Raw genomic sequence first — 13,333 nt, 5'->3', positions numbered from 1 at the left:
TGTGATTTCATCATCGTTCTACATTATTATTTTTTTTTTGTAAACTATCATCGTTCTACATTATTTCAGACTCAAATGTATGATAATTGTTTACAAACTTACATTGAAATAAGATCAAAAGACCTTGGGGCTTTCTTGGAATCGAGTATATGGCCCAGAAAAACACAACGTTGTTCTTTTGAAAGTTAGTTAACTTCCCTACAAACAATGTTAGCTAAATGACAGTGAAGCGAAACTAATGGTCCATATCATGGTATATTTAGCTTTCCAACTTTATATTGATCATACATTAAGGATTCAATCAAGTGATCTAAGATGCATCATAAACTTTATAAAGCATATGTAAATGTTTTAAAATAACAAGTTTCTTCTTCAATCAAATAAACATATTTATTATACGTAGTCAGATTGCCTTGCATAAGGCTTACGTGATACGTGTCTGTTCGACACCATTTGTGTTAAGGAGTTTTGAAAAATATACAAAATACATTAAAAGGGATTATAAATATACTTGGTTATTTTTCATTGTTATTAGAGTTTACTAAATACGTGATAAAAATTTTACTTATTTGCTTTGGATTAAATTGCAAGTATTTTAAAATACGTGTCGACTTCTAGCGCAAGTTATATGTATTATTATTCCAATATGTAAAAATATTCATTTCCATCATTATTATAAGGAAGAGACGACGGTTCAATTATTAAATAATGTTAAATTGTGATTTATGCAAAGTATATATTTATTTTTAAGTTCACTCCGCATATGACGCAGATTATCACCTAGTATTTATTTATAGCGAATTTTATAAACGTCCAGTAATCTATAATTACAGTTGGCGACTTACAAAATAGGCTATACGTAGAAAATTTTCTGAATAAACGTTAGTTTATACTTTTTTTTCTAGATTAAACGTCATTTCAAGATTTTATTAAATTAAATGTGGTATTTTCTAAAAGAATTTTTTTAACACTCTTTAGTAGTAGAAAATTATGTGGTGTACCAACAAAAATATAATATATATATATATATATATATATATCTTAAGCAAATGTTTTTAAATATATATGTAATTTTCAGTGACATTTAAAATGCAAAGGGAGTCACTATAAATTTATTTTCATAAACTGATATAAGAGGGCTAATATAAGAATTTTCCAACAATATAAAACTACCTAAAATGATTTAGGTAGTCAAAATGAAAATTAATTAATTAACATAAAAAGATCAATAACCTTATCTTTGAATGAATGGTCATCGTTATCTATCATATTTACTAGAATCCTAAATTTCACGTTTCAAAAACCTTACACATCCTCAACTTTAAATCATAAGTCTAGATTAATTAACCATAAGATTATAAATGTTTTTTACCATTCATTAAAAGTGAATGTAAAAATGGTTAGTGTAAACATGAAAAATGGTACTATAAATGTTATATTTTTGGCAATTTCCCTTTCACATTTAAAAAAATGGTACTATAAATGTTGGACTAGTCCAACTCGCCGAACGGGCGAGTTGGACGGGGCGTTCGATCCAACTCGCCCGTTCGGCGAGTTGGACTGCTCGTTTGACTCCGTGATCCATTTTTCTCGAGTCTTTTGCTTCAAGAACTTTTGTCGAGAGTGTGTCGAGAAAGCTTTCGCACATAAATATAACTTTTAGACGTTGATTTCGAGATAACCGTTTTTGACCCAACATAGGGAATGCTTCAAATGGAAAGACTGCAGTGAAGCCTGCAAGTGATGTGAAGAATGTGACGGCTACGCGTACTGCTACGGAAACTGCTACGGTGACTGCTCCAGAGAGAGTTTCTGGATTGAAGAGTGCATCTCAACGAAAGTTTCGGCATGTTTGTCATCACTGTGGTCTTCTTGGACACATTAGGCCAAGGTGTTTCAAGTTATTGAGGGAGAAGAACCAGATGGAGCAAGCTTATGGTATGAGGTATCATGGTCTTGTATGTTATTCTTGTGGAGTTCAAGGGTATATTCGACGTGACTGTTTCAGATCTGCTCAAGGAGTTAATCATGGAGGATTTGGGCTCAGGAATACGTGGTCTAGGATATTTGATCACTATGGAGATGGTGGAATGGGATTTCCTACTGACTTTGGAGGATATGAATCTTCATATTAGTTTCTGACCATGATGTGACTCATAGGGGGAGATTGAAGACGTGGTTGGAGTTTGTGTTGTGTGATGTATGTGGGCTTGTTAAGCTTGGAGAAGAAGTAATATATTAATTGGGAGATTTACATTGAGTGTAAGGATATTACTTGAAAAGGAAAAGACAAGAGAGTTACTCTTTAAGAGAAAAAGGAAAGTTGCTTAAGTCGCTTTTGGAAGAACTTGAGGAGCAAGTTCTGGTTATGTATACATGGAGGATGTGCCTCTATGAAGGGAGTTGTCTCTGCTAAAAGAATAAAAGTCGAGAGATCATTGTTTGGTGCTTGTGTGATCAAGCCTTTGGTATCACTGCTTTGCGTTAGGTGCTGAAGTAGTTGTTGAAGTACTTCCAAATGTTGGAAGATTGAAGTCTAGATTCAGGGGGAGTTTAGCTCGGGATCGGGGTGATTCTGATAAACAAAAGTCTAGAATCTAGGGTGAGTTTTAGTTTAGGATCAGGATAATCTTAAAGGATTCTTGTAACAGAAAAGATTGGTGTAAGACTTTCTTGTTCTAGTGAATTCGAAAAGAGAAAAACTTGTGTCTTTTTTTTATTTCTGCATTATTACTCTGACCTCACTGCATTAACATTTGTGTCTCTTTATAAGATACCAAAGTTTGGTATATCTTATGAGTTGTATGATTGACGACTTTAGTTTTTGAGTTAGTTTTTTAAAGCTGTAAAGAAAAGTATTCTTTAAACTTGATTCTTGGATTCTGAATTTGGTATCAGTGCCAAACAACGAAAGCAATTACTATCGGAGATGTGAAAGAAGAATCTACAATGCATAATAAGGAAGCCAGCCCCTCCTCTATCAAACTTCCAATGTTAAACTCTTCAAACTATACAATTTGGCTATGCAAATGAAGATAGCTCTCAAGGTCAACAAGGTGTGGAAAACTATTGAGTCCATACACAAAATCGAAGAGAAGAATGACATGGCCATGCTCTGTTATTTCAATCAATATCTGAGGCTTTAACATTACAAGTTGGAGACCTAGAGACAGCTAAAACGGTTTGGGATGCAATTAAGGCAAGGCATGTTGGAGCTGAGAGAGTAAGAGAAGCAAGATTACAAACACTAATGACAGAATTTAGGGTTTAAAATTTATGAATCTTGGACACAAAAAAGAACAAGATCAAGATTTCCAGTCTCTTTCTCTACCTCATCCTCCTAACCCAAGTGCTGCAAGAATTTTCATGAGCTAGTATAAAACATTTTATACTACACATGCTATATAGAATAAAGCATCTGAAATGGTTTGATATCTTCCAACCTTATTTTTCCTCGTGACATTACGGATTATATGTATCACACTACTACTTACAGTAAAAGAGAAAATCGTCCTACCTTTTGCATAAATGTTGCATACAGAAATATTTTGGTGAATGCTTTTTTTTTCCATTATGGTTATTCTACAAATTGATCTCCAACTCAATTGCATTCCGAAAACAAAACCAATCAGTGTTTGCAAAAAACATACAGTTTAAAAAAGCAGCAATATTTTGAAAACCTGATAAAAATAATTGTGACAAAGCCGAAAGCCCATTAACAACTTGGAAGACTGAAAATCGTAAACGTCACAGATCAAAAGATTTTTCACTGGTAGCCTGAAGACAAAACCTTCAACATAAAACATCAGCAAAGCACACAACCATAAATTTCCTCCTCAGCTATGGCCGTGGCTCATTTTATTACTAAGTCGGAACAATACTAGCATATAGAGCTAGGCTTAGGCATATAAACCAAAAACCAAAAATCAAACCGGAACAAAACCGAAAACCGAACCGAAAAAGAACCCAAACCGAACTGTTGTTCAAAAATAACTGAACAGTTCCTATATTTATGAAACTGAAAAATCAAAACTGAACCAAAAACTAAATGTATACCCAAATATCTAAAATACAGTTTACATACCTAAACCCATTAATTATATTTAATTTAAAATTACCACATATTTTTAAATACTACTTATAAACCCAAATACCCAAAAAAAACTGAAAAACTCAAATATTTTTTGATCCAAAATTTTTAATATTATCCAAAAGAACTAAATTACCCAAATAGTTTTATTCCAAATATTTAAATTTATCCAAATTACCTAATATTCTATCTGAAAAGCTGAAATAAAACTGATTTTTAATCCAAAATATCAGATTAACAATAAAATCAAAACCGAACATGAACATGAACCGTATGGAACCAAATTTTTTTATCATATATTATTTGGTTCCTACAATTGTTACATGAACCAAACCGAAATAACTGAACCAAAACTGAACTAAATTTCATAAATAACAAAATGGTTCATATATTTTTTTTTGATGAAATATTTAATTTATTGATCATCGTAAAAAGAATATATATAGAAAGTTATTTTTAAGACTGCAGTTTAAACAATCTGAAAAAATATACTAGACCAGTTTAAGGAATATGAGCCATAAACCATCGCTGCATCAGCTCCGGTAGTTTCGGTTTCAAATAGTAATTCATCGACATTATGCGATTCCTCATTGTTTTGTCGATGATCCGACCAAACTGGTCCACGGACTTTGCAGTGCCGTTATGCCGCCGATCATTTGGTGTTAAGAGTTTTCAAGGCTGCTAAGACAAATGATGTAGTATAAAAGATTGTCGAACCAGTTCTGAGGGATATCAAAGCACCGAGAATGCAAGTACTCACTTAATCTAAGTGCAACCAATGATTTAGATGGGTTTTAAACTACTACTAATACTAGAAAACAATTACAGAATGATACTTTCTTGACTAAGGGAAAAGATAACTCATGGGCATAGGGATTAGACCTTGGGTGATCAAGTTTCGAACTAATGATGGCAAATGATCAATCAAACTATCAACCTTAAGCCTAGACACAATTCTAAGCAAGCTCTATGTCTAGATGAATGCTCATTTGCTAACATATCTCAAACATCAAATGTCTTTGGTTGAATAATGTGAAAGCAATCATTACTAACAAGTCTATTAGCTATCTTAGCACCTTTAACAACAAATGTCTTTGGCAAAGTATACTAAAAGCCGAGGAGAGTTGTCTCAGGCATTTCATCGAACACCTTTCGGGTGGGAAATGCCTATCGATCAACTTTTGAGTGGCCAACTCAGAAGATGCATTATAAATACTCTACTAGCAAGGACCAAGAATGATCTACACCAAAACATCCTAGAACTAACCTAATCACCCTTAATCTCCCTAACCCATGAATTGAAAAAGTGATTACTCACTAATCTCCATGATTCCTCTTAAACCCATATTGGATTTCAGATTATTCATGTAGAGGAATAGATAAGAAATCAACAAAAACACAAGAAGAAAGCAATGAAATCTGAATCAAAAGAAGTTTTACTAGTTGTTCTCCAGAAAAGAGATATCCTCCTCTGGTGGCTACCAAAGGTACTTAAAACATAGGTTTTTGAAAAGTAAAAACGTGCATAATGAAATGCCCAAAAGGCCCTTGAGAAAACATGAATTCAGCCAAACAAATAGACGCAGAGCGACCTCGGCACGTCGCTGCGAGAGGTCGCTCCCGGGTCGTTTCTTCGCGAGCGACCTGGCTGTGTCGCTCCGAAGACGTCGCTCCCGGGTCGTCTCCTCACGAGCGAGCTGTCTGTGTCGCTCTGAAGACGTCGCTCCCGGCTTGCTCAGAAACCACAAACGCGAGCGACCTTAGGGTGTCGCTCTAGGAGGTCGCTCCCGGCTTGTTCGTCGCTCTCAAATCGACACAACCCGAGCGACCTCTGGGTGTCGCTGTGGTGAGGTCGCTCTAGGAGCTGGAGCGACTTCGCCTTGTCGCTCTAGGAGGTCGCTCCGAAGCGTAAATGGCGAGCGAGTTCATGGCGTCGCTCCGGTAGGTCGCTCCCATGCATTGCTCGTCCAATGATCACCTTAATCACCTCTTTTGAGCTCCAAACGCACCCAAATGTCTCCAAGAACTCCATGTGGTACTCCAATACCTAATAGAGACATATGTATGCAAAATGCAACCTAGACATGGCTAAATCCTAATCTATATGATGAAAATGCACATGAATAAATGGATAAAACAATGTAAATATGCAAGATATCAACTCCCCCAAACTTGTTCTTTTACTTGTCCACAAGTGAACTTTCTAGAACTCATAGGGAGAGAGGTTTTAAGGTGGGGAGCTCATAGCCAAAAGAAACACAACTAGCACTCAACTCAACATCTAATCCAACCTGAGCACACTCTCTTATTACACTCTAGCTTCTCTAGGCCTATCTCAACTCCTTTTCCCCCTATACTCATCATCAAGCATCCACACATTCAAATCAACCAACCCTCACATTCATTAAGCATAAAACATTAAGTGAATTCTTGCAAATGGTCAATTGGTCCAAATCATTTGGTTGAGTAAGGGAAGACTTTTATTCAAGTGGGTCAGGAGGTTCAAAATCCATGATCTTTTAAAGTGGTTTACTCTCAAAACAAGTAGCCTTGACATTGCACATAATATATCTAAGAAAGGGACCAACTCATGCATACAAAGCTCAATCTCTATTGTTCTACCCTTTTCCCAAACTTACAAGTTACACAATCACTTCCCAATGTCAAACCCAACTCCCATCTCTCACCAAAAGATCCCAAGAATACTTTGCACATAAAACTCTTTTTCATTGAAATCTATAAAGGATTTTCTCAACTTCTAAACAAATCTTAGCTCTAAACAACTTTGCTACCCTTTTTTTTTTTTTTTTTTCGGGGCAAAGACTTTTCATAACTCGAGCTAGACGTTTATCGATTAATTCCAATAAGATTATCCATTTAAACACAAAGAGTCTATTCTTTTCCTTCGACTTTCTCATACTCCCAAATCAAACTTTACAACACTCACCCCCATCCTATGGCTAGAGAATAATGTGCCTAATCTAGCAAGAATGAAGATCAAGCATTGTCGTTCCCGATACTCTCAACATTATGTGCATGTAAGACTTTCCGAAGAAGGCCTCACTCATCAATCAATGAAGGCTTAAAATGAGGAAGGGATTTTGGGGAGAGGTCTACCACTAGAGGTTGTCAAAAAGATTGGCATAAAGGATGTGACAACTCAAGTGTGTATATCCATGATTCAGTACACAAGGGACCATGAGCAAGATGCATTAAGTTCGTTCAGTTTAAATAAGGTTGTAGTTGGCTTCAAAGACTGAGTTACAGCAATCAACAAGTTTCAGGAAGAGTTTTCAAGGCTCGAAGCATACAAGTCTTTTTGAGAGGTGCATAAGCTACTCAGGTGCAAAGTAACGTTCTTTACAAGGCATTTCAAATCATTGCTCCCAATGCAAGTAAATGCAACCTATATGCTCTAGACTCTCCTAGAAATGCAAATGATGCAACCAATGATTTAGATGGGTTTTAAACTACTACTAATACTAGAAAGCAATTACAGAATGATACTTTCTTGACTAAGGGAAAAGAGAACTCATGGGCATAGAGATTAGACCTTGGGTGATCAAGTTTCGAACTAATGATGGCAAATGATCAATCAAACTATCAACCTTAAGCCTAGACACAATTCTAAGCAAGCTCTATGTCTAGATGAATGCTCATTTGCTAACATATCTCAAACATCAAATGTCTTCGGTTGAATAATGTGAAAGCAATCATTACTAACAAGTCTATTAGCTATCTTAGCACCTTTAACAACAAATGTCTTTGGCAAAGTATACTAAAAGCCTAGGAGAGTTGTCTCAGGCATTTCATCGAACACCTTTCGGGTGGGAAATGCCTATCGATCAACTTTTGAGTGGCCAACTCAGAAGATGCATTATAAATACTCTACTAGCAAGGAACAAGAATGATCTACACTAAAACATCCTAGAACTAACCTAATCACCCTTAATCTCCCTAACCCATGAATTCAAAAAGTGATTACTCACTAATCTCCATGATTCCTCTTAAACCCATATTGAATTTCAGATTATTCATGTAGAGGAATCGATAAGAAATCAACAAGAACACAAGATGAAAGCAATGAAATCTGAATCAAAAGAAGTTTACTAGTTGTTCTCCAGAAAAGAGATATCCTCCTCTGGTGGCTACCAAAGGTACTTAAAACATAGGTTTTTGAAAAGTAAAAACGTGCATAATGAAATGCCCAAAAGGCCCTTGAGAAAACATGAATTCAGCCAAACAAATAGACGCAGAGCGACCTCGGCACGTCGCTGCGAGAGGTCGCTCCCGGGTCGTTTCTTCGCGAGCGACCTGGCTGTGTCGCTCCGAAGACGTCGCTCCCGGGCCGTCTCCTCGCGAGCGAGCTGTCTGTGTCGCTCTGAAGACGTCGCTCCCGGCTTGCTCAGAAACCACAAACGCGAGCGACCTTAGGGTGTCGCTCTAGGAGGTCGCTCCCGGCTTGTTCGTCGCTCTCAAATCGACACAACCCGAGCGACCTCTGGGTGTCGCTGTGGTGAGGTCGCTCTAGGAGCTGGAGCGACTTCGCCTTGTCGCTCTAGGAGATCGCTCCGAAGCATAAATGGCGAGCGAGTTCATGGCGTCGCTCCGGTAGGTCGCTCCCATGCATTGCTCGTCCAATGATCACCTTAATCACCTCTTTTGAGCTCCAAACGCACCCAAATGTCTCCAAGAACTCCATGTGGTACTCCAATACCTAATAGAGACATATGTATGCAAAATGCAACCTAGACATGGCTAAATCCTAATCTATATGATGAAAATGCACATGAATAAATGGATAAAACAATGTAAATATGCAAGATATCAACTCCCCCAAACTTGTTCTTTTACTTGTCCACAAGTGAACTTTCTAGAACTCATAGGGAGAGAGGTTTTAAGGTGGGGAGCTCATAGCCAAAAGAAACACAACTAGCACTCAACTCAACATCTAATCCAACCTGAGCACACTCTCTTATTACACTCTAGCTTCTCTAGGGCTATCTCAACTCCTTTTGCCCTTATACTCAACATCAAGCATCCACACATTCAAATCAACCAACCCTCACATTCATTAAGCATAAAACATTAAGTGAATTCTTGCAAATGGTCAATTGGTCCAAATCATTTGGTTGAGTAAGGGAAGGCTTTTATTCAAGTGGGTCAGGAGGTTCAAAATCCATGATCTTTTAAAGTGGTTTACTCTCAAAACAAGTAGCCTTGACATTGCACATAATATATCTAAGAAAGGGACCAACTCATGCATACATTGCTCAATCTCTATTGCTCTACCCTTTTCCCAAACATACAAGTTACACAATCACTTCCCAATGTCAAACCCAACTCCCATCTCTCACCAAAAGATCCCAAGAATACTTTGCACATAAAACTCTTTTTCATTGAAATCTATAAAGGATTTTCTCAACTTCTAAACAAATCTTAGCTCTAAACAACTTTGCTAGCCCCTTTTTTTTTTTTTTTTTTTTTTTCGGGGGCAAAGACTTTTCATAACTCGAGCTAGACGTTTATCGATTAATTCCAATAAGATTATCCATTTAAACACAAAGAGTCTATTCTTTTCCTTCGACTTTCTCATACTCCCAAATCAAACTTTACAACACTCACCCCCATCCTATGGCTAGAGAATAATGTGCCTAATCTAGCAAGAATGAAGATCAAGCATTGTCGTTCCCGATACTCTCAACATTATGTGCATGTAAGACTTTCCGAAGAAGGCCTCACTCATCAATCAATGAAGGCTTAAAAGGAGGAAGGGATTTTGGGGAGAGGTCTACCACTAGAGGTTGTCAAAAAGATTGGCATAAAGGATGTGACAACTCAAGTGTGTATATCCATGATTCAGTACACAATGGACCATGAGCAAGATGCATTAAGTTCGTTCAGTTTAAATAAGGTTGTAGTTGGCTTCAAAGACTGAGTTTCAGCAATCAACAAGTTTCAGGAAGAGTTTTCAAGGCTCGAAGCATACAAGTCTTTTTGAGAGGTGCATAAGCTACTCAGGTGCAAAGTAACGTTCTTTACAAGGCATTTCAAATCATTGCTCCCAATGCAAGTAAATGCAACCTATATGCTTTAGACTCTCCTAGAAATGCAAATGATGCAACCAATGATTTAGATGAGTTTTAAACTACTACTAATACTAGAAAGCAATTACAGAATGATACTTTCTTGACTAAGGGAAAAGAGAACTCATGGGCATAGAGATTAGACCTTGGGTGATCAAGTTTCGAACTAAAGATGGCAAATGATCAATCAAACTATCAACCTTAAGCCTAGACACAATTCTAAGCAAGCTCTATGTCTAGATGAATGCTCATTTGCTAACATATCTCAAACATCAAATGTCTTCGGTTGAATAATGTGAAAGCAATCATTACTAACAAGTCTATTAGCTATCTTAGCACCTTTAACAACAAATGTCTTTGGCAAAGTATACTAAAAGCCTAGGAGAGTTGTCTCAGGCATTTCATCGAACACCTTTCGGGTGGGAAATGCCTATCGATCAACTTTTGAGTGGCCAACTCAGAAGATGCATTATAAATACTCTACTAGCAAGGAACAAGAATGATCTACACTAAAACATCCTAGAACTAACCTAATCACCCTTAATCTCCCTAACCCATGAATTCAAAAAGTGATTACTCACTAATCTCCATGATTCCTCTTAAACCCATATTGAATTTCAGATTATTCATGTAGAGGAATCGATAAGAAATCAACAAGAACACAAGATGAAAGCAATGAAATCTGAATCAAAAGAAGTTTACTAGTTGTTCTCCAGAAAAGAGATATCCTCCTCTGGTGGCTACCAAAGGTACTTAAAACATAGGTTTTTGAAAAGTAAAAACGTGCATAATGAAATGACCAAAAGGCCCTTGAGAAAACATGAATTCGGCCAAACAAATAGACACGGAGCGACCTCGGCACGTCGCTGCGAGAGGTCGCTCCCGGGTCGTTTCTTCGCGAGCGACCTGACTGTGTCGCTCCGAAGACGTCGCTCCCGGGTCGTCTCCTCGCGAGCGAGCTGTCTGTGTCGCTCTGAAGATGTCGCTCCCGGCTTGCTCAGAAACCACAAACGCGAGCGACCTTAGGGTGTCGCTCTAGGAGGTCGCTCCCGGTTTGTTCGTCGCTCTCAAATCGACACAACCCGAGCGACCTCTGGGTGTCGCTGTGGTGAGGTCGCTCTAGGAGCTGGAGCAACTTCGCCTTGTCGCTCTAGGAGGTCGCTCTGAAGCGTAAATGGGGAGCAAGTTCATGGCGTCGCTCCGGTAGGTCGCTCCCATGCATTGCTCGTCCAATGATCACCTTAATCACCTCTTTTGAGCTCCAAACACACCCAAATGTCTCCAAGAACTCCATGTGGTACTCCAATACCTAATAGAGACATATGTATGCAAAATGCAACCTAGACATGGCTAAATCCTAATCTATATGATGAAAATGCACATGAATAAATGGATAAAACAATGTAAATATGCAAGATATCAACTCCCCCAAACTTGTTCTTTTACTTGTCCACAAGTGAACTTTCTAGAACTCATAGGGAGAGAGGTTTTAAGGTGGGGAGCTCATAGCCAAAAGAAACACAACTAGCACTCAACTCAACATCTAATCCAACCTGAGCACACTCTCTTATTACACTCTAGCTTCTCTAGGCCTATCTCAACTCCTTTTGCCCCTATACTCATCATCAAGCATCCACACATTCAAATCAACCAACCCTCACATTCATTAAGCATAAAACATTAAGTGAATTCTTGCAAATGGTCAATTGGTCCAAATCATTTGGTTGAGTAAGGGAAGGCTTTTATTCAAGTGGGTCAGGAGGTTCAAAATCCATGATCTTTTAAAGTGGTTTACTCTCAAAACAAGTAGCCTTGACATTGCACATAATATATCTAAGAAAGGGACCAACTCATGCATACAATGCTCAATCTCTATTGCTCTACCCTTTTCCCAAACATACAAGTTACACAATCACTTCCCAATGTCAAACCCAACTCCCATCTCTCACCGAAAGATCCCAAGAATACTTTGCACATAAAACTCTTTTTCATTGAAATCTATAAAGGATTTTCTCAACTTCTAAACAAATCTTAGCTCTAAACAACTTTGCTAGCCCCCTTTTTTTTTTTTTTTTTTCGGGGGCAAAGACTTTTCATAACTCGAGCTAGACGTTTATCGATTAATTCCAATAAGATTATCCATTTAAACACAAAGAGTCTATTCTTTTCCTTCGACTTTCTCATACTCCCAAATCAAACTTTACAACACTCACCCCCATCCTATGGCTAGAGAATAATGTGCCTAATCTAGCAAGAATGAAGATCAAGCATTGTCGTTCCCGATACTCTCAACATTATGTGCATGTAAGACTTTCCGAAGAAGGCCTCACTCATCAATCAATGAAGGCTTAAAAGGAGGAAGGGATTTTGGGGAGAGGTCTACCACTAGAGGTTGTCAAAAAGATTGGCATAAAGGATGTGACAACTCAAGTGTGTATATCCATGATTCAGTATACAAGGGACCATGAGCAAGATGCATTAAGTTCGTTCAGTTTAAATAAGGTTGTAGTTGGCTTCAAAGACTGAGTTTCAGCAATCAACAAGTTTCAGGAAGAGTTTTCAAGGCTCGAAGCATACAAGTCTTTTTGAGAGGTGCATAAGCTACTCAGGTGCAAAGTAACGTTCTTTACAAGGCATTTCAAATCATTGCTCCCAATGCAAGTAAATGCAACCTATATGCTCTAGACTCTCCTAGAAATGCAAATGATGCAACCAATGATTTAGATGGGTTTTAAACTACTACTAATACTAGAAATCAATTACAGAATGATACTTTCTTGACTAAGGGAAAAGAGAACTCATGGGCATAGGGATTAGACCTTGGGTGATCAAGTTTCGAACTAATGATGGCAAATGATCAATCAAACTATCAACCTTAAGCCTAGACACAATTCTAAGCAATCTCTATGTCTAGATGAATGCTCATTTGCTAACATATCTCAAACATCAAATGTCTTTGGTTGAATAATGTGAAAGCAATCATTACTAACAAGTCTATTAGCTATCTTAGCACCTTTAACAACAAATGTCTTTGGCAAAGTATACTAAAAGCCTAGGAGAGTTGTCTCAGGCATTTCATCGAACACCTTTCGGGTGGGAAATGCCTATCGATCAACTTTTGAGTGGCCAACTCAGAAGATGCATTATAAATACTCTA

This window comes from Brassica napus, chromosome C7 (assembly GCF_020379485.1).
Source record: "Brassica napus cultivar Da-Ae chromosome C7, Da-Ae, whole genome shotgun sequence".
NCBI classification, from domain to species: domain Eukaryota; kingdom Viridiplantae; phylum Streptophyta; class Magnoliopsida; order Brassicales; family Brassicaceae; genus Brassica; species Brassica napus.
The sequence above is the reverse complement of the archived record's forward strand: the minus strand, read 5'-3'. Positions refer to the sequence as shown.